The sequence below is a fragment of the Macaca mulatta genome, chromosome 12 (assembly GCF_049350105.2).
Source record: "Macaca mulatta isolate MMU2019108-1 chromosome 12, T2T-MMU8v2.0, whole genome shotgun sequence".
Lineage (NCBI taxonomy): Eukaryota > Metazoa > Chordata > Mammalia > Primates > Cercopithecidae > Macaca > Macaca mulatta.
In genome coordinates, this window is record NC_133417.1 from 82,103,236 (window position 1) to 82,126,471 (window position 23,236).

The window sequence follows — 23,236 nt, forward strand, 5'->3', positions numbered from 1 at the left end:
TTGAGAAGGGATACTGAAGATTCTGATGCACGTTACACGTTGTTTGGGCAAAGAATTCGGGAGTCCCAAAAAGCCACAACAATGTCTACAAGGGGATTAGCCTAATAAAAATCACAGAATTGCATATCTTGCTGTAGGTAGTTGAGGGCAATGGACTGACTATACTCCGTTTAGGCCTGGAGGCCTTTCCATGAGTTTCTAGGGACACTGTCAATATTGCTTGTAGTTTGCTGATGACATACTGACGTTTGGAAGTGAGTGGCTGCATATATTTCTTATGAGAGATCAAAGGCTTTGTTTGTTGTAGAGCAATTTTTGTTTTGTTATTCTATCATGTAATCTTGCCAAGGAATTTATTGACATTCAACAGCTTATACTGCAGTCCTTATTTTGAGCAGAGAAAAGATAAAATCAAATGGTGTAGGCCGGGCGCGGTGGCTCAAGCCTGTAATCCCAGCACTTTGGGAGGCCGAGACGGGCGGATCACGAGGTCAGGAGATCGAGACCATCCTGGCTAACACGGTGAAACCCCGTCTCTATTAAGAAATACAAAAAAAAAAAACTAGCCGGGCGAGGTGGCGGGCGCCTGTAGTCCCAGCTACTCGGGAGGCTGAGGCCGGAGAATGGCGTAAACCCGGGAGGCGGAGCTTGCAGTGAGCTGAGATCCGGCCACTGCACTCCAGCCTGGGTGACAGAGCGAGACTCCGTCTCAAAAAAAAAAAAAAAAAAAAAAATCAAATGGTGTAAAGATGTTAGAAATTGGCCAGGCACAGTGGCTCACGCCTGTAATTCCAGCACTTTGGGAGGCTGAGGCAGGTGGATCATAAGGTCAGGAGTTTGAGACTAGCCTGGCCAAGATGGTGAAACCCTGTCTCTAATAAAAATATAAAAATTAGCCAGGAGTGGTAGTAGGTGCCTGTAATCCCAGCTACTTGGGGTGGGGGCGCTGAGGCAGAGAACTGCTTGAACTCGGGAGGTGGAGGTTGCAGTGAGCCGAGATTGCACCACTGCACTCCAGCCTGGGTGACAGAGTGGGACTCCATCTTGGGGGGAAAAAAAAAAAAGATGTTACGAATTATACAGTGAGAGATTACTAGTTAATCATTATGGCTTCACCTTAAATTGTATATTGTAAGATACCTGCTTAGCTTTTCTTGTGGAGGAACAGGTAGGATCTGAGGATTTAGCCAATCTCCCAATCTAATTTCTCAGGAGAGCCGTTGGAAATAATGTAATATATTCTTCTGGCATCATGACATGATATATATTATTTTGATTACAACTGATGCTATTTTGCTCTTCAATCTGATAGATTTATTGTATCTTGTAAGAAAGTAGCTAGTGGCTTATTTTATATTCCTTAACTCACACATCTAATTAGATGAGCAAAACACAATTAACATCTAAATTTCACACCAATTTTTTTTTTTTTTTTGTGACGGAGTTTCACTCTTCTTGCCCAGGCTACAGTGCAATGGTGTGATCTTGGCTCACCACAACCTCCACCTCCTGGAGTGATCTTGGCTCACCACAACCTCCGCCTCCTGGATTCACACGATTCTCCTGCCTCAGCCTCCTGAGTAGCTGGGATTACAGGCATGCACCAACATGCCCGGCTAATTTTGTATTTTTAGTAGAGATGGGGTTTCTCCCTGTTGGTCAGGCTGGTCTCGAACTCCTGACCTCAAGTGATCTGCCCGCCTCGGCCTCCCAAAGTACTGGGATTACAGGCGTGAACCACTGCGCCCAGCCTATTTCACACCAATTTGGAAAGAAAAAAATCTTTGCTTAAAGCCAGTTCTCAGTCTTTTTTTTTTTTTTTTTTTTTTTTTTTTTTTTGAGACAGTGTCTTGCCCTGTTGCCTAGGCTGGAGTGCAGTGGCATGATCTCAGCTCACTGTAACCTCTGCTTCCCTGATTCAAGCAATTCTCATGCCTCAGTCTCCTGAGTAGGTGGGATTACAGGCGCTCACCACCACGCCCAGCTAATTTTTTGTATTTTTAGTAGAGACAGGATTTCACTATGTTGCCCAGGCTGGTCTCAAACTCCTGAGCGTAGGCAATCCGCCCACCTCAGCCTCCCAAAGTGGTGTGATTACAGGCATGAGCCAAGGTGCCTGGCTTTCAGTTCTGAGTCTTAAAAGAATTGTCCATTAACTGAAAGAACCAAATAGGAAAAGGGCACAATAATAAACCTATAAGACTTATTCAAGGTCACCAGAAGAGAAAGCAGCTCTTGTACAGGTGCCCAGCATTGCCATCTTAAGCAGTGGCAACTCCATTTGAAGAATTTTACTAAAAATTAAATAGAAAATAAAAGAAGACCAGGTGTGGTGGCAGGCACCTATAGTCCCAGCTGAGGCTGAGGTAGGAGGATCCGTGAGTCCAGGAGTTCAAGGCTGCAGTGAGCTGTGCTCACATCACTGTACTCCAGCCTGGGCAACATAGTAAGACCCCATCTCTCTATTAAAAAAAAAAGAAGAAGAAAAAGAAGAAGATGGACAAGGCCAGAAGGGGAAGAGATTGGTCAACAGGTACAAAGCTGCAGTTAGATATGAGGAATAAGTTCTGGTATCCTGATACATAGTAGGGAGACTAGCATTAACAATAATGTATGTTTGAGAATATCTAGAAGAGAGGTTTTTGAATTTTCTCATCACAAAAAAATGGTAAATGTTTAAGGTGAAAGATATCTTAAGTACACGGATTTGATCATTATACAAGATATACATCAATCAAAACATCACATTATACCTCATAAATATGAATAATTAATATGTATCAGTAATAAATAAATAAAAAATACCACAGGTTAGTTGCTTACAGAGTGAGATATCTATCTCCCACAATCTCTGTCTCTGGCCAGACCTAGCATTCTCTGCCAGTCTTTTATTAGCCATATGATCTTAGGCAAATTACTTAACTTCTCTTAACCAGCGCATCCTGGTCTCTTAGTGGAGATAATAAGCCTACCTATGGTCTATAAAGTAATGAATTGAAACAATGTATATAAACACTTCTGGCAGCTAGTGGGCTCTTAATCTATCTAAGTTTTCACACCACCTCTTATCTTCTTTTTTTTTTTTTTTTTTTTTTGAGAGAGAGAGTCTTGCTCTGTAGCCCAGGCTGCAGTGCAGTAGCATCACCTTGGCTCACTGCAAGCTCTGCCTCTCGGGTTCACACCATTCTCCTGCCTCAGCCTCCTAAGTAGTTGGGACTACAGGCGTCTGCCACCACACCCGGCTAATTTTTTCTATTTTTCAGTAGAGACAGGGTTTCACCTTGTTAGCCAGGATGGTCTTGATCTCCTGACCTCATGATCCATCCACCTCAGCCTCCCAAAGTGTTGGGATTACAGGCGTGAGCCACCGCGCCAGGCCTAATTTTTGTGTTTTCAGTAGAGGAAGGGTTTCACCACGTTGGCCAGGCTACGCTTTAACTCCTGACCTCGTGATCCACCTGCCTCGGCCTCCCAAAGTGCTGGGATTATAGGCATGAGCCACTGCGCACAGCCTCACCTCCTACCTTTTAAATATAGATGAAAATGGGAAGACATACTATTCCTACCTTGTTCATCTTTGCTGCTTAGAAATTCAAACTCACAGCACAGGAAATAGCACAGAATCTAGTACTGGAATTGACAGAGAGCCAGGAATGGGAAGAAGGCTGTGCTGTTCTTACCTGAAAAATAGAAATAGGTTTTTAAAGGAATGAGAAAGAATTTTTTAAATTTTAGATACCTACTTTTAAAATTTTTTACTATTTAGGAATTTGGCTATTTGAATAATTTTTAGAAACAATCTTTGCTCCACACATTAAGGGATACTTTAATGACACCTGGGACTTGGCTCACACTATCATTTAAAAAAATGTATTGGCTAGAATGTGATGTTCTTGGCAAGTAAAAATAGCCTAGTTTCTGTCCTTTTCATCATTATGCTGTAAAGCTCCTTTCAGTTCTTAAAGTGTGTTGTCACTAAAACATAAATAAAACCGAAATGTTTGACAGAGAACTTTAGGCTTGAGGACTTCAGAACACCTATTCCTTATATCTGAGATGGTGCTTTGTTCATGAGAGCACTGTAAATATTTAATGAATATATTATAGAGAATGTTCAAAATGTATCATAAAACTTAAGATTTTTCTATGAGATTTTCTACAAGAGATTTTCTGTTGTAGAAAAACCTTAACATTAATGACATATTTAATGTCCATGTATATTTTATGCTCTACTAATTATCAATATAAGAGAATGACCTAGAACTTGGTTTTATTTCCTGCAATAAAAATCATAAACATGGTCACTTTCTTATTTTATATCTGTGAATATTATGATTTGGTTAATGCAAGTTAAAAATCTATTCTGTACAAATAGTCAAGAAATAATTATAGTGTAAGTAAATAAAGCTTCATTGACAAAGATGAGGCCTCATTTGAGTTTCATTTTCTCTACAGAGGTCAAAAGTAGTCATCCTGAAAGTGCTTCATATTCATAGTCTCAGATTCTTATTCCTTTTTGCCACCTCAGTAGTTTATCAATAATTAGAAGAATAAAATAAAATATGGTATAAGTCAATGAGGGAGTTTTGGACTATGTAATTCCTAAGGTTTCCTCCAGGTCTAATATTTTAAATTCTATTATAGTAAAATTTCATAAATAATATAGAGAGAGGAGAAAAATATAATCACAGTAACAATGAACTAATTGAAACACCTGAGGGGTAGAATCCTTTCTGGTAATCCAATCGGGCATGGAACTTCATTATTGTAAAGGGAATTATAGTAAATCAAAAGAACTGGAGATCCCTAGATAATAAGCAAAACACTCAAGGTTACATGTCAATCTAGTACGAATTTGTTAAAATGATCCCATATCAAGAGAGAGAAACCTTTAATAACCTTATTAGATTTTAATCATCCCTTCTCTTAATGTGAATTGTTTGCTAAGTAGTATTTTTTAATTAGAAGCATAATGACGGTGAATTTAGAAACATAATGACAGAAAGTGGAGTCCAGCTCCATCTCCAGTGAGCTGTGTGGCCTTGCATCACTTACTTCCCTTGCCTGTTCTTCCATTTATTTGTTTGTAAAATTATGGAATTGAACTAAATGAAGCTATAAAGCCCATATGAGCTTTAAAATACTCTCATCACCACTAACGAGGTTTTGATCCTTTTGAAAGTTCTAAATATTTTCAAAAGTTTTGGTTTATCAAATGCCTCTCTAGCAGATCTAGGATTATAATTAGAAATTCAGTGCTTATATTTGATTTAGTGAAAATAAAGGAAAAGATACACATAGAAACAGGTACATAGTACAAGAAAGTGATAGTCTATTTCTAAACTCTATCCACACTGCAATATTGCTCCACCAAATTGTTTATTTTAAGCTCTTGCCAACTGAATATCATAAAATCCAGCTAACCTTCTAAGAGAAAATGTCAAGGAGCGTAAAAATGTAATGATTGTTTTTTATCTTTCATTTCTTTGTTGTTGATGAACAAGATTGATCTTTAACATTTAACAGCTCTACAACCAAGGTTGACTGAATCATAGATACTTGAAGTAAAACGAAGTCCATCACTGGCTTTCCCACATGAAATCATATTCTCTCCCTCTTCCTCCACTCTCCCAGTCTCCATCTCTTGCTCTCCCTATTTCTCAAGATTTTAAACAGATGCCTAAAGCCTGAAAGTAATTATGCTAAAGGGTCACATAGACTTGCAGTCTGTTTGCCATTTTAAAAACAGTGCATCAATCTGCCAACTAAATGAAAAAGGAAAATGGAGTAAATGTGCTAAGAGAAAGGAAAAGGAGACACCAGTTGGCCCCAGGAAGACAAAAAAAAGGGAGAATACAGATTTCTTGGTCCCTGACAACTTCAGTGTACAGCCTTATTTCTCATGAAGGCTGACAATATTTGATTTTAATTACCAAAATTATTGCATATCCCCATCTCCTTTATTTGAACTAATGTGGGTAGATTTCTGTTCCTTATTCACAAAAAGAGCTGAGGCTGGTACAAAGAAGTGATTTATCTCAACTGATGGGTCACAGTCAGTTACAGATCAACCTCCTTGTTCTACTCTTTCCCCTCATCTCACTATTACATTTGACTAGTCTTTAAAAAAATAAAAAAATAAAAATAAAAATAAAGAGCCGAGACTAAAATGGCTGGAAATATACTCCAAAGATTTCCTGTAGAGCTGCAATGATCTACGACAGCCAGCGAGTAGAAAGCAGCACTTGAAAAGACTTCATGGAAATGTCTAAGGTCTTGGTTTACAAGGCTCTATGTTGCTAGATTACTGGGAACAATGGTATTAGTGCCTATCCTGGAATTAATCAACCTAAAATGCTTCATGAGAGGCAAATGGGAAACCTAGGGGCATTGGAGGCTCTGATTCAGTGCAGCAGTAGGCACCCACCTGCAGGAGGTGTGCTAACCCACACCATCAACTACACCATGTAACTTCTATTTTACCCTTCAGTAAATAGTAGTACTCATTGAGAGAGAGTCAGTTTTCTAAATTTTAGAAACTTAACTCAGATTAACTAATAATATGGTATCTGTTATATGATACAGTCCTAATTTCAACAGTTATACCATGTGGTCAGTTTGTTACTTATTAGCTCTAGATTAAGGAATGTGTAATTTCAAAACTGAAAAAGTCATTTTTCAGCCAAAAGGAGAAAAAACTCAAAGTTTCCATTTGAGGCTGGCACAGTGGCTGACGCCTATAATCCTAGCACTTTGGGAGGCCGAGGTGGGTAGATCACTTGAGGTCAGGCATCCGAGAACAGCCTGGCCAATATGGTGAAATCCTGTCTCTACTAAAAATATAAAAATTAGCCAGGTATGGTGGCGTGCACCTGTAGTCCCAGTTACTCAGGAGGCTAAGGCAGCAGAATTGCTTGAACCTGGGAGGTGGAGGTTGCAGTGAGCCAAGATCGCACCATTGCACTCCAGCCTGGGCAACAGAGTAAGACTCTGTCTCAAAAAAAAATTAAAAAATTATTTCAATTTGGAGGATCAAAATGTGTGATAACTCTCCCTCAGATACATGGAATCAAGTGTTTTGAATGTTCTGAACATGTAAGCACACTCTGAAAGACTCGATGCCAAATGATTTTTTATTAGGATTCTTGGGTCGCTGACTAGGTGTATTTGAACCTTCCTTCTCCTCTCCCCCCAACAAAAAACATTTTTATTGCTTTATTATTTAATAATAATATTTTCAGCTTTCACAATTGTCCTGTACCTAATAGTTAACGCTTAAGTTCAAATTTAAGATAATATGAATAAAGTAATACATATTTCCAGAACTAAAATTGCTTTAAATCTAAATCAGTACACCTACTACGTACCCACATTTTTAACAAATAAATAACTGCATATTAGAATATTTATAATGATTATTTTCACATGGTTCATATCTGATTTAAGGGACATTTCACCAAGAAATAATCTGCTGGAAAAAGTATTGCAGAAATATAGTTACAACATGTAGATAATTAAAATAATAAAAATTAATCCCAGCACTTTGAGAGGCCAAGGCGGGAGGATTGCCTGAGCTCAGGAGCTCGAGACTACTAAAACACAAAAAACGCTGGACACAGTGGCTCACGCCTGTAATCCCAACACTTTAGGAGGCCGAGGTGGGCAGATCATGAGGTCAGGAGTCTGAGACTAGTCTGGCCAACATAGTGAAAGCCCATCTCTACTAAAAATACAAAAAATTAGACGGGTATGGTGGTGTGCACCTATAATCCCAGCTACTCGAGAGGCTGAGGCAGGAGAACAGTGTTAACTTGGGAGGCAGAGGTTGCAGTGAGCCAAGATTGCGCCATTGCACTCTAGCCTGGTCGACAGTGCAAGACTCCATCTCAAAAAAGAAAAAAATAAAGGAAAAAAGAATTAGCTGGGTGTGGTGGTGGGTGCCTGTAGTCCCAGCTACTTTGGAGGTTGAGGCATGAGAATTGCTTGAACCGGGAAGCAGTGATTTCAGTGAGCTGAGATCATGCCGCGGCACACTAGCCTGGGACATAGAGTGAGACTCCATCTAAAAAAAAAAAAATTGAAGAAATTTGGAATATTTACTGAAAGGAATTACTCTGGCTTCATTCCTATACCCGATAATGTTTAAAATAATATATCTTTATATCTTTAAAAGACTATGATAGTCTTGAACTGAACAAAATTCACAGCTGATATTATAAGCTTGCAGTAAACACACAACATATGCTAGGTAGTATGCTCTACAAATAAGCTACAGGATGTAAACAAGGCCAGAAATGTGTTATTGTAAATTCAGCATGGTTAATCCTACCAAATGAAGATTGTCTGCCTGTATTTTTCAAAAAGGAAAACAAGCTGGGCACGGTGGCTCACACCTGTAATCCCAGCACTTTGGGAGGCTGGGGCAGGCAGATCACTGGAGGTCAGGAGTTCGAGACCAGCCTGGCCAACATGGTCATCTCTACTAAAAATACAAAAAAAGGCTGAGCACAGTGGCTTACACCCGTAATCCCAGCACTTCAGGAGGCCGAGGCGGGCAGAACACCTGAGGTCAGGAGTTTGAGACGAGCCTGGCCAACATGGTAAAACACCATCTCTACTAAAAATATAAAAATTAGCTGGGCATGGTAGCGTGTGCCTGTAATCCCAGCTACTCAGGAGGCTGAGACAGGAGAATCGCTTGAACCTAGGAGGTGGAGGGTGCAGTGAGCTGAGATTACACCACTGCACTCCAGCCTGTGCGGCAGAGCAAGACTCCGTCTCAAAATAAATGTATATATATATCTCCAGCGTGGCGGCAGGTGCCTGTAATCTCTGCTACTTGGGAGGCTGAGGCAAGAGAATCACTTGAATCCAGGAGGTGGAGGTTGTAGTGAGCTGAAATTGCACCACTGCACTCCAGCCTGGGCTACAGAGGGAGACTCCATCTCAAAAAAAAAAAAAAAAAAAGGAAAACAAAAAGACACTTAAGAGTTTTATCTGTTCTGTCCCTACAACCCTTTGTATTGTTTCTCTTTGATATAATGGTACTGTTTTGGTCACATATATTTACTCCCAAGAAAATCTGAATTGAACTTTGCTTTTTACTTGGAGTTTTGTGATTTTCATAATTGCTGCAAGGGACTAAGCAAAAGCATAGATCTGTTATATAAGCAACAGAGTAACATTTTTGGATTTAATACTGCTCAACTGTAAAAATAATTCATTAACTCAGTCTTTACCCCATTTGTGTTTGTCATTTCCTATAGATTTAAGGTTATTTCCATTGTACGAACTGATAACACAACTGAAAACCACCTATATTTATTCATCTATTAACTTCTAAAAGGATTATAGGTCATCACCATCTATCTATTTTCTGAGCCTAAGTAGACTCCTTATAGTTTCATTTTTTTCAGCCATTTTCTCTATTTTGTTCTATGGGCCCTAATATAATAATATTAATATATAATGGCTAACTTTGATTTTTTACTATGTATTGTGTTGTAATTAATTTAATACTTATAAGAACCTTATTAATAAGAAGTAGCTTCTCCACTTCTGGAATCTCCACCTGGTTGTCTGCCTACTTCTACTCCTGCCTCCACCATGTCCATCAGGATGACCCAGAAGTCCTACAAGGTGTCTACCTCTGGTCCCCGGGCCTTCAGCAGCCATTCCTACGCTAGTGGGTCCGGTGCCCGCATCAGCTCCTCAAGCTTCTCCTGAGTGGGCAACAGCAGCTTCTGGGGTGGCCTGGGTAGAGGCTATGGTGGGGCCAGCAGCATGGGAGGCATCACCACCGTCACAGTCAACCAGAGCCTGCTGAGCCCCCTTAACCTGGAGGTGGACCCCAACATCCAGGCCTTGTGCACCCAAGAGAAGGAGCAGATCAAGACTCTCGACAACAAGTTCGCTTCCTTCATAGACAAGGTATAGTTCTTGGAGCAGCAAAACAAGATGCTGGAGACCAAGTGGAGCCTCCTGCAGCAACAGAAGATGGCTCGGAGCAACACGGACAACATGTTTGAGAGTTACACCAACAACCTTAGGCGGCATAGACACTCTGGGTCAGAAGAAGCTGAAGCTGGAGGCAGAACTTGGCAACATGCAAGACCTGGCGGAGGACTTTAAAAACAAGTATAAGGATGAGATCAATAAGCACACAGAGATGGAGAATGAATTTGTTCTCAAGAAGAATGTGGATAAAGCTTACATGAACAAGGTAGAGCTGGAGTCTCGCCTGGAAGGGCTGACTGACGAAATCAACTTCCTCAGGCAGCTGTATAAAGAGATCAGGAGCTGCAGTCCCAGATCTCAGACACGTCTGTGGTGCTGTCCATGGACAGCAGCCGCTCCCTGGACATGGACAGCATCATCGCTGAGGTCAAGGCACAGTACAAGGAGATTGCCAACCACAGCCAGGCTGAGGCCAAGAGCATGTACCAGATCAAGTATGAGGAGCTGCAGATGCTGGCTGGGAAGCACGGGGATGACCTGCGGCATACAAAGACTGAGATTTCTGAGATGAACCCAAACATCAGCCAGCTCCAGGCTGAGATTGAGGGTCTCAAAGGCCAGAGGGCTTCCCTGGAGGCCGCCATTGAGATGCCGAGCAGTGTGGGGAGCTGGCCATTAAGGATGCCAACACCAAGCTGTCCGAGCTGTAGGCTGCCCTGCAGCGGGCCAAGCAGGACATGTGCAGCAGTTGCATGAGTACCAGGAGCTGATGAACGTCAAGCTGGCCCTAGACATGGAGATCGCCACCTACAGGAAGAGACATGGAGATCGCCACCTACAGGAAGCTGCTGGAGGGCGAGGAGAGCTGGCTGGAGTCTGGGATGCAGAACATGAGTAACCATACGAAGACCATCAGCAGCTATGCAGGTGGTCTGAGCTTGGCCTATGGGGGCCTCACAAGCCCCGGCCTCAGCTATGGCCTGGGCTCCAGCTTTGGCTCTGGCGTGGGCTCCAGCTCCTTCAGCCGCACCAGCTCCACCAGGGCCGTGGTTGTGAAGAAGATAAAGAACCGCAATGGGAAGCTGGTGTCCGAGTCCTCTGAAGTCCTGCCCATTGAACAGCTGCAGCAGTCCCTCCCAGCCTGCCCCGCCTGCAGCTGCCCCAGAGCCCAGGAGGGAGGCCACTGTGCAGGGGAGCACAGGAAACAGGTGACCCACCTGAGGCTCAGCCCTAACCCTCAGCCCACCCACGGGAAGAGTTTACTGCCTGGGCACCCCCTTTACTCCATGCCTCCAGCTACAAAACAATTCAATTGCTTTTTTGGGGTGGTCCAAAATAAAACCTCAGCTAGCTCTGCCAAAAAAAAAAAAAAAAAAAAAAAAAACCTTACTAAAACTTCGTAAAAAAAAACAAAATAGAACCACCAGTTAGAAATCTGACATAAGAGAAACAATATATAAGACTATAGGGACAAAGTAGATAAGAATCCCAAATAGCTATTTTTTTTTATTTTTGGAAGATACAAGTGAAAAATTTTCATTTGGTTTTACATTGTTTTTACAGTGCTTATATATTTCTGGTCTTGATTACATCTTGCAGTCTTGTAGTATGAGGAAAGTACTAGTATTATTATCTCTTTTCATGCATAGTGACTAAGTTACTTGTTCCAAGTTTCAGAGATATCAAGGAATAGTGCTGGAGTTCAAATCTGGCCAGTCTGGTTCCCAAATCCTTGCTGTAAACCACTATGTTATGTAGCCCCCGTGCCTATGTGGCATAAATTAAAGGCCAGAGGGAAGCAGAGTCCTTTCTAAAATGGAAGGCATCAGAGCCGCACATATCCCAGATTATATACCTCTACCTGCTGCTACTCACCAGAGCCACGTTCTTCCAAAGGCAACAGGGCCAGCTTGAGTATTAGAGTCTGCTTAAGGCCTTGCTTGACTCCCCTTATTCCTACTTCCTGGCTCTTCAAGGCAACATGGAGAGAGATGATCATCAGGCTCCCTTCTCTTTAGGGACTCATTTTCTGAAGGAAAGTCATTTCCCACATAGTTTATGGCAAAGGCAGGACAGGACCAGTCTTAGCCACAGTTACAGAAAAGAGAAATGTTCTTTGTTACTTTCTTAGCCAGCAAAACCCATTTCCCAGCCTCTTGATGTACTCAGAGCCTAAACTGCTTTTTTTTTTTTTTTTTTTTTCGTGATAGAGTCTCACTCTGTTACCCAGGCTAGAGTGCAGTGGCACAATCTCGGCTCACTGCAGCCTTGGCCTCTCGGGTTCCAGCGATTATCCTGCCTCAGCCTCCCGGGTAGCTGGGATTATAGGCATGCACCACCACTCCTGGCTAATTTTTGTATTTTTAGTAGAGACGGGGTTTCACCATGTTGGCCAGGCTGGTCTCAAACTCCTGACCTCAGATGATCCCCCTGCCTCGGTCTCCCAAAGTGCTAGGATTATAGGCATGAGCCACTGTGCCCGACCCCTAACCTACTCTTGATACTCACTGCCCTCACGATGATTGCCTTTAACCTGTTCAGAAGGCTCCATTATAGCCCTCCACTCCGTAGTGCCATCTTGCAGTCTCATTCTTTAAACTACCTCCCCTTCTGTGGAAAGAGTGCTAGTTACTCTTTAATATCTGTATGCCCCTTCTTCCATAATGATAGAGCACCTATTGTCTGGCTGCCTTGCAGTTAGTTATGGCCATATAACTAAGTTTTACCCAATGGGATGTAAACATACTGATGGGGTTCAGGATATGCTACCCTGAAATATGGCAACCTGACATTTGAGAAAACAGCGGAAGCAGGAAGTCACTCTCATTTTCCCTGACCTGTCTCCCCTGAAGCAGGTTGTAAGACCCCCATTTGAGAGGTACTCCTCCGATACCTGAAGGAAAGGAAACATACTGAACCTGAACAAACAGGCCTTTCAAATTCCCATAAGGTCATCATCATCATATCCTACCCTCTCTGTTCAATCATACTTCTCTAAAATTGTCCACTTCTTCGTCAAACCTAAGCATAAAAAAAAACACACAAGCTTACCTGTTTCTTTGGTCTTCATTTCCTTAGGAAGGCTCCTATGTCACATAAAAGTCTTACTGAATAAATTTGTATGTTTTTCTTATTTGTTATTATAGAAGCCTCAGCCATGAACCTAGCAATGAGTTAGGAAAGAAATCTCTTCTCCCCAGCCAGGCACGGTGGCTTACAGTTGTAATTCCAGCACTTTGGGAAGCCAAGGCAGGAGGATCACTTTAGGTCAGGAGTTCAAGACCAGCCTGGCCAACATGGTGAAACCCCGTGTCTACTAAAAATTCAAAAAAAATTAGCTTGGCATGGTGTGCCTGCCTGTAGTACCAGCTAATCGGGAGGTTGAGGCAGGAGAATTGCTTGAACCCAGAAGACGGAAGTTGCACTGAGCCAAGGTTGCACGACTGCACTCCAACCTGGGTGATACAGCAAGACCCTGTCTCAAAAAAAAAGAAGAAATCTCTTCTTCTCTACCACACATTGTATATTTACGGGAAGTATGCTTAAAGAAAGGTGATGCGCTCTTCTTTCTCTGTGTGTCTTCCTGCTGGCTGGAATGTAGATTTTATCTCTTCTGTGAGGCACAGCAGATAGCAAGATAGAAGGAACCTAAGTCCCCAACACGATGGAATGCCATAACAGACTTGGTCTGACAACGTGGTAGACTTCAGTTATTTTATTTTGTTATTATTATTATTTTTGAAATGGAGTCTCGCTGTGTCACCCAGGCTGGAGTGCAGTGGCACGATCTCGGCTCATTGCAGCCACTGCCTCCCGGGTTCCAGCAATTCTCCTGCCTCAGCCTCCCTGGTAGCTGGGATTACACGCATGTGCCACACCTGGCTAATTTTTGTATTTTTAGCAGAGACAGGGTTTCACCATGTTGGCCAGGCTAGTCTCAAACTCCTGACCTCAGGTTATCCACCCGCCTCGGCATCCCAAAGTGCCAGGATTACAGGCGTGAGCCACTGCACCTGGTCAACTTCAGTTATTTTAATGAATTCTGGAATATGGCAGAGAAACAAACTTGTGCCTTGAGGCTACTATTATCCTGTAGTATTTTTGTTACTGGCAGGCAAATTTAACGCGCCCAGCCGACCTCAGTTATTTTAATGAATTCCGGAATATGGCAAAGAAACAAACTCTTACCTTGAGGCTACTATTATCTGCAGTATTTCTGTTACTTGCAGGCAAACTTAACCTATTTGCCCTCTTGTGTGTGTGTGTGTGTGTGTGTGTGTGTGTGTGTGTGTGTGTGTGTGTGTGTGGCAGGGTCTTGCTTTGTCACCCAGGCTGGGGTGCAGTGGTGCCATAACGGCTTGCTGCAACCTTGACCTCCTGGGTTCAAGGGATCCTCCCACCTCAGCCTCTGGAGTAGATGGGACTACAGGCGTGCACCACCCACATCTGTAGTTCCAGATGGTGGGAGAATCGTTTGACCCCAGGAGGTCAAGGCTGCAGTGAGCTGTGATTGTAGTTTTTGTAGAGATTGAATTTCATCATGTTGCCCAGGCTGGTCTCGAATTCCTGGGCTCAAGTGATCCTCCTGCCTTGGCCTCCCTAATATATAATGAAATAATTACATACATTATTATGCTTAGATTCCAGGTGTGAGCCACCATGTCAGGCCTCTTTTTACCATTGATTAGCAAGACTTGTGGCTTTGCTAACATAAACAGAAGAATATCCTTTCAATAACATGAAACTTTGAGTTGGTCTCTCCTGATTCAGCAAGTGATATATTAAAGGGGGAAAAGGAATTTAGAAAAACCATCTCTTAAGATAAAAACTCAGCTTGTGGCCAGGTGAGGTGGCTGATGCCTATAATTCCAGCACTTTGGGAGGCTGAAGAGAGAGGATTATTTGAGTCCAGGAATCCAAGATCAGCCTGGGCAATATAGTGAGAACTCATATCTGCAAATAATAATTTTTAAAAATTAGCTGGGTATGGTGGTGCACATCTGTAGTCCCAGTTACTTAGGAGGCTGAGGTGGGAGAATAGCTTGACCACAGGAGGTCAAGGCTGCAGTGAGCTATGATTGGGCCACTGGGCTGCAGCCTGGGCAACACGGGCTGCAGCCTGGGTAACATGGTGAGACCTCAAAAGAAAAAAAAAAAGAAAAGAAAAAAAGGAAAACTCAGCTTGCTTGCAAGGCTATTGACATGCATAATACTATTTTGTTTTCAAAAGTTGAATACCATGTAGCGTTTTCTTTTTGTACCCTTTCCATATCCCAGTTCTGCCAGCCTGATCAACATCTCTGCCAACTAGAGCAAAGATTGGGTTCTGAGAAAAGCAAAAAAGAAACTAACAAGAATAGTTTTCAAAACATTATGTTGTTACAATTACCTGAAGGAAAAGAGCTAAGTTTCATTCCTTTGCATTCCTTAGGCCAACAGTCCCCAATCATTTTGGCACCAGGGATGGGTTTCATCATAAGACAATCTTTCCATGGACTGGGACGGTGGGTGGGGAGATGGTTATCAGGATGATTCAAGCACACTACATTTATTGTGAACCTTATTTCTATTATTATATTGTACTATATAATGAAATAATTACATAAATCACCTTAATGTAGAATCAGTGGGAGCCCTGAGCTTGTTTTCCTACCACTAGATCATACCATATGGGAGTGATGGGAGACAGTGACAGATCATCAGGCATTAGATTCTCATAAGGAGCATGCAACCTAGGTCCCTTGCATGTGCAGTTCACAGTAAGGTTCAGGGTCCTGTGAGAATCTGCCGCCACTTCTGCTGCTGCTGATCTGACAGGAGGTGGAGCTCCAGCAGTAATGCACGCAATGGGGAGCAGCTGTAAATATAGATGAAGCTCCACTCTCGCTCTCAGAAATAATAATTCAGTCAAATACAGATGAACCTCCTGCTGTGCAGCTTGGTTCCTAACATGCCATGGACCAATACTGGTTTGTGGCATAGGGGTTGGGGACCCTGCCTTAGGCCATTTCCCATCCACACAGCTGCCAAAGCTCATCTTTTTAAAACGGCTGACAAATTTATAGAAACAGAAAGCAGAATAGAGGTTACTAGGGCTGGGAGAAAAAGAATGGAGAATTATTACTTAGTGGGTACAGAGTTTCTGTTTGTAGTGATGGAAAGGTTTTAGAAATAGAGAGTAGTGATAGTCACACAATATTGTGACTACAATTAATGACACTTAATTGTAATTCTAAAATACTGAAAATGGCACACTTAATATTACATATTTTTACCACAAAATAAAAGCTAGAAAAAAACTATGTTAAAAGAATACAGGAAAAGATGCCTACCCCAAAACCTTTCAATCATCTCTATTTCTATACCGACTTCTTATTCTAATTTTTATGAAAGCTTTTGGAGGCTGCAGAATGTGTCTAATATGTAACCAGCATATTTGTTTGCTTAGCTGAATAATTACAAATAAAAGCACTTTACTTGGAGACCGGGGGCAGTGGCTCAATCCTGTAATCTCAGCACTTTGGGAGGCCAAGGCAGGAGGATCACTTGAGGCCAGGAGGTTGGGACCACCCTGGCCAACATGGTGAAACCCAGTTCTCTACTAAAAAGGCAAAAATTAGCTGGGTGTAGTGGTGGGCGCCTGTAATCCCAGTTACTTGGGAGGCTGAGGCACGAGAAGCACTTGAACCTGGGAGGCAGAGTTTGCAGTAAGCCAAGAGCATGCCACTACACTGCAGCCTGGACGACAGAGTGAGACCCCGTCTCAAAAAAATAAAAAATAGTCGGGCGCAGTGACTCACACCTGCAATCCCAGCACTTTGGGAGGCTGAGGCGGGCGGATAACCTGAGGTCAGGAGTTTGAGACCATCCTGGCTAACACAGTGAAACCCCATCTGTACTAAAAATACAAAAAATTAGCTGGGCGTGGTGATGGGCGCCTGTAATCGTAGCTACTCGGGAGGCTGAGGCAGGAGAAGCACTTGAACCCAGGAGGCGGAGGTTGCAGTGAGCCGAGATGGTGCCACTGCACTCCAGCCTGAGAGACAAGAGCGAAACTCTGTCTCAAATAAATAAATAATAATAAATAAATAAAATAGCACTTTACTTGGTATACGTTTTTTTCCATTTAATGATGTGGGGGCAGAAGTAACTCCTTAGCAGCTCATACCCAGATTCCTTGTACAGAGAGAGAGAGACCGTTTACTTGAGCAGAGCTCTAAGGTAAACAACAGTAACAAAAAGAATCTCAGCTAGGGAAGGACTCTGCTTAGATTAATCCAGGGGAGGAGGAATACCTGAATCACACTTAAGCTTGGCAAATCTAGATCCTTGATTAATTTTCAAATTATTTGCCATCTAAGATTGTGTATAATTTTGTATAAGATACAGGCTTAGCAGTGTCCCCTTCATATTTACTTAGTAAAGAAAACCAAAAGTTTATTGATTACAAAAACTGAAGTATATATTTAAAAAGTTGTTGGTGGGAAGAAAAATGATGCCAGAGCCCAAGAAATTAATTAAGTCAGTAATAGCAAGAGGACCAGAAGAACCAGAAGAAAGGAAAATACAAAGAAATTAAAATCAGCAAATAAAGCAAAAGTATTCTAAAATCTAAATGGGAATTTAAGTAAACAGAATGAAACGGGGTTGAGAGGTTACTGAAAACATAGGCAACCTTAAATGTCTTGCATTCTTTAAGCCTTTACAGAGTGTTATTTTATTATTATTATTATGAGATAGAGTCTCGCTGTGTCACCCAGGCTGGAGTGCGGTGGCACAATCTCGGCTCACTGTAACCTCCGCCTTCCGGGTTCAAGCAATTCTCCTGCCTCAGCCTCCCAAGTAGCTGGGACTATAGATACATGCCATCACACCCAGCTAATTTTTGTGTTTTTAGTAGAGATGGGGTTTCACTCTGTTGGCCAGGCTGGTCTCAAACTCCTGACCTCAGGTGATCCTCTCACCTCGGCCTCCCAAAATGCTGCGATTACAGGCATGAGCCACTGCGCCCAGCCCAGAGTGTTATTTAAATTTCGCACATTAAATATCTCTTGAGCATTACTATACTCACAGCAATATGAAAGCATTTGTCCTTGCTTCCACCAGAAAGGAGATTTCCTGTCATTCAGGTAATTTAATCTCCACGTTCTACCTTGTTTACAGCCATATAGCTGTTAAGATTGTAGCCTGGGCCAGAGATCGGTATAGCAGAATTGGAAGGAGCTATTATGGTGTGACTTGTTGAAAGAGTTTCTGTCTAAAATCAAATTCTTCCACTGACTTGCTTCACTGACTCTTATTCCCACCATTTGAAAATGTTTGCTTTGGGTTAAGGTATTATTGTCACAAGAAATTTCCTTAAGACATAGATCTCCTAGGGAGAGCTAAGATAACCCAAAGCTCTGGGCTTCATTTGTTTTTGTGGCTTCATTTGTTTTTGTGTGTGTCAGGCTGCAGTGCAGTGGTGTGATCTCGGCTCACTGCAAGCTCCACCTCCCAGGTTCACGCCATTCTCCTGCCTCAGCCTCCAGAGTAGCTGGGGCTACAGGCAACCGCCACCGCGCCCGGCTGATTTTTTGTAGTTTTTAGTACAGACGGGGTTTTACCGTGTTAGCCAGGATGGTCTCGATCTCCTCACCTTGTGATCTGCCTGCCTCGACCTCCCAAAGTGCTGGAATTACAAGCATGAGCCACTGTGCCTGGCCTGGGATTCATTTGTTAATGTGAACTCAGCAGGACACGAAGGAACAAGGCACAGAACAGCTAAGTTTGTGTGTGTGGAAGGTCCCGTGGATCTGTTTTCTCTCACACATCTCAGTCAGAAGTCTCATGTCACTACATACTAACATATTTTCCTCATTTAATATCCGATATTGCTACTGATGAGTATTTCCCTTTAATGAATTACATTTGGGTTATAGTTATCTTCACCATTCCTACATAGGTAAGCAGGCAGTTCTTAATTTACAAATGAGCCAAACATTCATACAGCAATTTTGGTCTCCCATTGCCAATTAATTATGGAAAACGATGCAGCTTTTTTGTAAATCTGGGGCTTAAATGTGAAGGAAGAAAAGACTCCCAGGTCGAGATGTGCTTACACTGGCTGACTCCAAGGACAATCTTGCTGGCAGTGATACCCTACCTATTTAGAAGCCACTCTCTCCCTTTCCTCTTCCCCAAATCTCTTCCAAATGTTGCCTAAATTCCACCATATAGAGTTTGTTTTGATTAATAAAATTCAAATGCACCTGAGAGAGAATTCAAAAGGACACAGAGGCCAAATTTGGGGCAATTTAAATATCAAAAGGAATAATGACTGCAATTGATTATAAAACAGTGAATAAATAAAAACCCATGAATCTATAGTGACACTCAGAGAGAAAAAAGATAATTTGCCACCTTTGAAGGTGACTGTTATACTAACTTCTTATTCTGAAAATTGGTAATTAAAGCACCTACCCCGTCTTTTAAGGAGGAATTGTAGTTCATTCCCAGCTGAAGAAACGTTGTGTGTGTGCGTGTGTGTGTGTATTTATAAATGCTAGCTAATAAATGTAGAAGAAATGATATAATTAGAAAAGTCATCATTCTGTCATCCCTAATGAAATAATTCAGTCAAGGGTGATCAAGAATGCTAACACATAATGGGAAAGGTTGTTTTGGGGTCTGATATTTGCATGGGACTAAAGTACCACCTCACAGATGACCTTCTAATTACAAAGGAGGGCTTTACCACTTTGATGACATTTAACATCACAAATAGCGGGACAATCTGATATTGTGTGCCGCCTGATGTGACACAACAATCTAAAGTACACATCATCACCTCTGATATATTCTTGCTCAACCTGATTAATTTGAAGTTAATAAGAGTTTGGATTTAACCTTCCAATTTATAGGAAATGAAGGAGATAGAGAATCAAGTTAAATCGCACCTGGAGAAAACAATCAAATAAACCCAAAATGTAAAGCATCCTACAAATTAATTTGTCTTGATCTCTTCAAAAGGTCAATTTTATGGGGAAAAAAGTGGAGGTGTGACACCTTTCCTTACCCATTGTAAAGGACATGGCCAACACTCTTATAACAGAAGACAAGTTAGTAAAAGTGTAACTAATTTATTTAATCAAAGTTTTATGTGAAAGTCTTTTGTAAAGCACCTACCAAAAAGATTTCAGCCTTTTCAGACTTCCAAATTGGGATTTGTCTGAAAGAGAACATAGTCCCTGTGAATGACTCCTCGATACTTCTTGTATCAAATTACCTTCTCAGTCTCTAAATCACTCAACTGTGGGGGGTGTGTTGGGGGGGGGAGGTGAGTGTGTGTTGGGAGAAGGAAGTGATATATCTTGTCATCTTAACACACTAATCAGGCCTAACCTCTTCTTTAGCTTCCCGCTAGGCATGTACAAATTCCCTGAGAGTTCTCACGCACTTACACCACCTCATACTTTTCCCAGGGAAAGTGGTCACTCCTAGGAGAACAATGGGTGCATTTCACAAAGTTTCTCAGGAAGTTCCATACCTCAGTGTGACAAAACCTTGTGGAAACAAGAGGAGAGAGAAAATGAAAAAGGGAAGGATCCAGAAGGAAGCAATGATGAACTAAAGGGAAGAATCTATGTCCTTAATAAAGACAAAAAATGAAAACATCGAAAAGAAGGAACAGGGCCGGGTGTGGTGGCTCACACCTGTAATCCCTGCACTTTGGGAGGCCAAGGCGGGTGGATCACCTGAGGTCAGGTGTTTGAGACTAACCTGGCCCACATGATGAAACCCTGTCTCTACTAAAAATACAAAAAATTAGCTGGGCATAGTGGGATTACGCGCCTGTAATCCCAGCTACTCAGGAGGCTGAGGCAGGAGAATCACTTGAACCTGGCAGGCGGAGGGTGTAGTGAGCCGAGATCGCGCCACTGCAATCCAGCCTGGGCAACAAAAGCAAAACTCCAACTCAAAAAATGAAAAATAAAAATAAATAAAACTTAGCCAGGTATGCTGGTACATGCCTGTAATCCCAGCTACTTGGGATGTCGACGCAGGAGAATCGCTTAAATCCAGTAGGTAGAGGTTGCAGTGAGCCAAGATCATGCTGCTGCACTTCAGCCTGGGCAGCAGAGCGAGATTCTGTCTAAAAAAAAAAAAAAAAAAGAAAAAGAAAAAAAGGAGGAACAGGCAGTAATGTTAATCCCTAGGTCAGGGAGGATTAACATTTAAGAACAGGGAAATTAATTTGACAGTTAGATAATCGCTTGTGACCTTGGAAAAACAATTTCTATAGTCTGTGGCAGAAACTAGGAGCACTTAAGAAATGAGTGGCAGCCTGAGGCAGAAACTAGATTAGGAACACTTAAGAAATGAGTGGCTGATGAGAAAGCGGAAGTAAATACAAGATGGCAAGTGAATAAATTTCTGGAAAGAGACCAGGTACCTGCTCTAGACAGGGCACTATGCAGACTTCACGGGCATATGACCTTTGCAGTTGCACAGAGTCCAGCACTTATAAGGGTCCTGGCTTGGCTTAATACTTTGATGTCATGTCTTGAAATTCTTAATAAGTTTTGGACATGGCACCCTGCATTTTCATTTTGCACAAGTCTCCACAAATTATGCAGTAGGTCTGTATTAGTCCGTTCTCATGCTGCTATGAATACCCAAGACTGGGCAATTTACAAAGAAAAAGGTTTAATTAGCTCACAGTTCCACAAGGCAGGGGAGGCCTCAGGAAACTTACAATCAAGGCAGAAGGCACCTCTTCATAGGGTGGAAGGAGAGAGAAGGAGTGCAAGCAGGGGAAATGCCAGATGCTTATAAAACCATCAGGTCTCCTGAGACTCACAAATTATCATGAGAACAGCATGGGGGAAACTACCCCCCATGATTCAATTACCTCAACCTGGTCCCATCCTTGACATGTGGGGATTACGGGATTACAATTCAAGGTGAGATTTGGATGGGAACATAGAGCCAAACCATATCAAGGTCCAACAGGGCATTGAAGGGGACCCAAAATATGTCATCCATCATTCATTCATCTAATGTTGAATGTTTACTCCACAAATAAGTGAAATGCCTACTACAGAGCCAATCTCTGTAGTGGTCTCTGGAAACATAAGAAACATAGTGAACAACACAAATGTATGAATACATTTTTAAAGAAAAGGTTGTTACCTTCAAGAATATTAAAATGTAAATACAGTGATTATATGACATTCTCATTCAGCACTTTAGTTGTAGAGCCTATATAATTTTAGTCAATGTATTCAACTTCCCTACATCCCAGATTAGGGAGAATTTACCCTCCTAAGTTTGTTAGGGGAATCAGACCAGGAACATAAAGTACTTGGCCCATTACAAGGTATACAGTAGTATTCAATAATGTGAGTGACTATGATGAATTTCCAGCACCTAGCATTGCCTGGCACATAGTAAGAGTTTGGTAAATAACTTTGTTAAGCGGGAAAGAAAGGAAATTTCAAATCAATCTGGATAGTTAGACATACATTTGCAAAAATAAAACAAATACGTTTGTTTCATATATATATAAGCATTGATTAGCCAAGAAGAAAATGTGAGAGGATATATAATAAGTTGTTGATCATGGTCAAATCTATGTAATAGGATTTTGTGGAGAAAGATTTTTTTGTGTGTGTTTTACTTCATAAACTCCTTATTTAAAAATCAAGATTTTAGAAAATAAAGCTTTGGTATATTCTGAATATAACAGCAGATAACAAAGCTTATAGTTTATTACAATTCCTCCCTTTTAAGAGTTACCTTCTTCCTTCACGCCTGTAATCCCAGCACTTTGGGATGCCAAGGCGGGCGGATCACTTAAGATCAGGAATTCCAGACCGGCCTAGCCAACATGGTGAAACCCCGACTCCACTAAAAATACAAAAATTAGCCAGGCATGGTGGTGCACGCTTGTAGTCCTAACTACTTGAGAGGCTAAGGCAGGAGAATTGCTTGAACCCAGGATGCAGAGGTTGCAGTGAGCAGAGATCGTGCCACTGCACTCCAGCCTGGGCAACAGAGCGAGACTCTGTAACAAAATTAGCTGGGCATGGTAGCATGGGTCTGTAATCTCAGTTACTTGGGTGGCTGAGGCACAAGAATTGTTTGAACTCAGGAGTGGTAGGTTGCAATGAGCTGAGATCATGCCACTGCACTCCAGCCCGGGTGACAGAGTGAGACTGTCTCAAGAAAAAAAAAAGTCTAGATCAGAAACTGCATAAAGCCACTTCAACCATAAAATCTAATATCAAAATATATT

The 23,236-nt window shown here is 41.9% G+C and overlaps 1 long non-coding RNA gene and 1 pseudogene across 1 annotated transcript; one reads left to right on the forward strand and one right to left on the reverse strand.

Moving 5' to 3' along the window:
- Positions 1-7,115: 7,115 nt before the first annotated feature.
- On the reverse strand, positions 7,116-12,040 carry LOC144333419 (uncharacterized). The gene is made up of 2 exons (XR_013402052.1): positions 11,833-12,040; positions 7,116-8,062 (listed from the first exon to the last, which is right to left on the reverse strand). It is a non-coding gene; the product is annotated as an uncharacterized LOC144333419 (long non-coding RNA).
- Positions 9,503-11,650, forward strand: LOC707397 (keratin, type II cytoskeletal 8 pseudogene; annotated as a pseudogene).
- Positions 12,041-23,236: the final 11,196 nt, after the last annotated feature.